General features: G+C 42.3%; 1 long non-coding RNA gene across 2 annotated transcripts in view; it reads left to right on the top strand.

The window, feature by feature from the left end:
- The window catches only part of LOC109383557 (uncharacterized), a 266734-nt gene that overhangs the window by 14748 nt on the left and 247797 nt on the right, over positions 1-4189 (top strand). The window contains exon 3 of one of the 2 annotated variants that reach the window (XR_002124215.1): positions 292-358. The exons of the other annotated variant lie outside the window; for it this stretch is intronic. This is a non-coding gene — a long non-coding RNA (uncharacterized LOC109383557). The remainder of the gene's footprint in view (positions 1-291; positions 359-4189) is intronic. 2 annotated transcript variants of the gene reach the window in all.

Raw genomic sequence — 4189 nt, 5'->3', positions numbered from 1 at the left:
GGGGGGGGAGGAGCTTATTGAAACACAAAGTTTCTGACACCACAGTTTTGACACAGGGTCTCAAAATGTGCATTTCTAACAAGAGCCCAGGTAATATTAACACGGATGCTTACGTGGAGACTCATTGCACTCAGCGATAGAGAAGACAATGTATCATTAACTTCAAAACAATTTTGCCCTCTCGGTTTTGTTGACACCAATACATGTTGGTCTATAGAGTAAGCAGAGAACTCGATCTGAGTTGAAATCCAGATGAATTAAGATGCACATTTTTCTTAACCTTTACTCCAGCTAGGAGAACATCACTTCCTACAAGTTGAACTGCTGCATTAAGTAAATAGATCTGCTCTGAGAAAAGGTCAGTACACGTGTTCGGCTACAATCTAATTTCAGTCTATTGCCCTATGCCCTATTACTCACGCTGGTGCAAGAGATGCAATGGTGAAAAGCTTGAATTTAATTGTCTCCTCTACTAAAAGCTTCTCAGCCCACAGAATATTCATGAGAGCTAAAGAGATGTGCTAAAGAAGACAGGCTTGTCCAGCCACAGGATTGCACACGTCGCTTCTTCTCTAAGACTGCCCCTTCTCTGGTTTCCATCCATGTTGTGGGGGAGGGTCCTTTTAGATCTTAGAGCAGTCCTCCACTCGGCTTCCCTGCCTCTTCAGTTACTGCGTGTCATTACCAAGAAGCCGATACTATGAATTGTTTCAGAAAGAAGCTCTGAAACGTCTTCCTGGGGCGTGCTAGCCATTTGCCAACCCTTCTGCCGACTGTGGAATTGTGTTTAGTTTCTATGACTTAATAATTACTTTAATTTCACTTCGTACTGTTCTGAAGAACCCTTTTTGAATGAAGGGCACTTACCACACTTCTAGTGCTTGCCTGGAACACATGCAGCTCATCAGAATGTGTAGAATTAAATAAAAGAGTAATTATGGGAGGCTGTGATATGTTATAACAGATGTACCCAGCAAGGCTGGATCAACTCATTGCTCGGAAGAAAAATAACGTAGTAAGGTAGCTTCAGCACAGATCTTACAAGTACAAGGGGAAGCATTTACAGAGTAGAGGGGGAGGAAAACACTAAAGTTTCTGAAGTGTGGAATTTAATAAAAAGATTCCAATGATTTTATTTACTCTGTGAGTGAATTCCCACTCAGGTGCACCTTCCCATAGTCCTTAGTGTTCAGTTCTAGTTTTGAGCTGCCTGTCCATGGGAAAGAGATCCCTTTCTGGTTCAAATGACCATGAGTGAAAGGTCACCAAGCGTACGATCAAGGCTACTGAGAGTTACTGAAGATAGCGCTTACCCTAAGCGTCTTGAGTAAGCCTCTGGTCAACCAAGCTACTCATCTCCCCCTCTTTTAAGGAGATCCATGGTGTGCTAGGTGGAAAACCCCATGTGATGGAAAGTGAGAGTCGGCTATTAGCAGTCACTTGAATTTGTGGTGTCCTGTTTCCCCATTTGCTCTAAGGTCCCTTCTAGTTCCAAGTCATGCCAACCTCTCAAGGAATGTTTGCCCTAAAGATGTCATGGTTAAAACAGCCCTGTACCTAGAGCTCGTTAGCTAAATTCTATTTATTTAATACTAGTTTCACAGGATTTAGCTTTTGCTATGGATACAAATTCTTGCTAGGTGGGGCGATGGGGGGAAGAAAGGGTAGAAAACAGATTTATATCCTCCTGAGGCTTATGACTCACTAATAAAGACATGACAAGCCTATGCACTTCCAAATCTGAGAACCTCAGGACCTCATTAACTAATTGCTAAAAAAATAATGCCTAATTGTTCATAAATGGGCTAAGGGGTAGGGTTTACGATGCTTTTAAGAGGACCAAAGTCTTGACCTGGTCTTGGGGAAAACCCTGATCTTCACATGATTTGCTGTCATTTAACTTGCTTGGTTTGGCAAAGAAGGCCTTTTAAAGGATGGTTTTTTTAGATGCTATCTTTTCTTTGCACCCTTTCTCCATTTGTCCTCTGTACAATTTGTGTAGATTTTTATCATAGATTGTATAGGGCCACGTTTTCATCTATTTCTGTCTCAAGCTTTTTAATGTGGTATCTAGCTACCAATCTAGCTCAAGTTCTATAAAAATTTCAAAAGTATCTATAATTATTTTTCTCAAGTTTGTCTTGTATCCACAAGTAGAACCAAGCTTTTTAAGGATGAGTAGTATTTCTTATTTATCTGTGTATCTTACCCATGCGTTTATGACAGTATTTTTTCTATAGAAGCAATAAATCCGTGGGTTGATTATAATGGAATATGATGACCTTGGCCATCCAGGTCAGAAGGAGCACACACCCTGAGTGTGAATAAGGAACAAATGCTTCTTTCATTTATTCCTTCTCTTAAATATTGGACTGGTGATCAGTGAGGCCAAGGGTATGTGAGTGGTGTTCCAATTGTAAGCTGAAACAAAGCACAACAGGCTATACCAGAATGAACACGGTTTCAACCTGAAGAGCTGGGCTCCAAATCCACATGCCTGGCACCAAGCTGAATTCAGGAAACCCAGAACCATGGAGGGTGCCAGTGTCCCCGTCTGTAAATCAGGCCTGACAATATTACTTATTCTAGTTCCACACGTGGATGTGATGGGGGATCAAGTAAAATAATACGTGAAAAACATAAAGGGGCGTTTTGGTCCTGTAAAAATAAATAAAAATTGTTGTTTACGGTAATAAAATGCAGAGAATGGAGCACACATTGGAACCAGCATCAACCAGTTTGATCAAGTCCAGACCATTTGGCAGTTTCAGTAAATCTCATGGCTTTATAAAGTTTCTACTGTTTACTTGAAAAATCATAACATTTTCCAAAAAAACAAATACAGGCCTCTTTAATTTGGGCTGCCCTGTGGAAGGAGGCGTGCAGATGGTTACCAAATGGGCTGGTGGATTCCTGAGAGGCAGCTGGATTAATTGTCCTTTTCATCAGGCTGGGCGAGCTTGGCTGGAGGAAAACAGGGCTGTCCTGGACTCGCCCTGAACCTGTGTGCGCCTGTTGAATGCCACAGGCATGAGGAGATCTAGGATCTGCCCTCAGATCTCCCTCTTCCAAACCCAGCCCTAACGTTTGAAGGTTGGAAAAGGTGAAGTCTGAGCATGGGTGTTGGTGCCACAGAGCCATCTGCTGACTTTTGTCTCTATGCCACCCCTTTCTAGCAAGGGCCCCCTTCTTTTTCATGAGAAACCACCCTCCCTCAGCCCCAGGAAAGGTCATCTGACCCACGCGAGGCCGTGCAAAGTCAAAGAAACACCACTCTAGGACTTATGTTTGAACTATAAGAAAAGGGAACCGCTCTTTGTCTTGATGCTAGAAGGATGCAAGATTGGAACTCCTGGTGGCCAACCACATGGGAGAGTGTGCCTGAGAATGGAGCTGGTGCCAGGAAAGCCGACAGAGAGGTAGCACACCTACTGTTGGAGCATCTGGATGCTGACCTATCAGCAAGGACTTTGTTAGAGGTCAGTGTGCTTGTGCCCCCAACACACATTTCTCAGACACGAGGGGACAAACTAGAAAAAAGGAGACTGTTATCAATAACAAGGTCTTATATATTGGAGCATTCTTTTTCTTCTTCTTCTTTATTTTATTGTTAGTTTCAGGTGTACAGAAAAATGCAATGTTATCCTTTTCACCCTCACAAAGTAACAACCCCCCTCCCCCATCTACTGCCCTCCCATCCCCGATATCATGCTTATCTATTACAATTCCATTGACTCCATTCCCACGCTCTACTCCACGTCCCGTGACTATATGTATATATAATTAGAGTTGACATATATTATTATTCAACATCAGCTTCAGAAATACAGTGCGGTGGTCAGGCCTCTACACCAACTATGAAGTGGTCTCCCTAATAAGACATGAGTCCATCTGGCCCCCTAAAAAATTATTTACAACATTATTGATTGTATTCCCTAGACTGTCTTGTCTATCCCTGAGGCCATATTGTAGTTACCAATTTGTATTGTCTCATCCCTTCCCCTTCTCCTTCATCCCCATCCACTCCCAACTAGCAACCATCAGTTTTTCCTCTGTGTCTCTGAGACTATTTCTGTTTACATTTCTCATTTATTCATTTTTTAGAATCTACGTATAAGTGAGATCATATGGTATTTGTCTTTCTCTGACTGATCTATTCCACTTAGCATAATGTTCTCTAGTTCCATCC

This window comes from Hipposideros armiger, unplaced genomic scaffold, assembly GCF_001890085.2.
Source record: "Hipposideros armiger isolate ML-2016 unplaced genomic scaffold, ASM189008v1 scaffold_4, whole genome shotgun sequence".
NCBI lineage: Eukaryota > Metazoa > Chordata > Mammalia > Chiroptera > Hipposideridae > Hipposideros > Hipposideros armiger.
The sequence above is the reverse complement of the archived record's forward strand: the minus strand, read 5'-3'. Positions and strand labels throughout refer to the sequence as shown.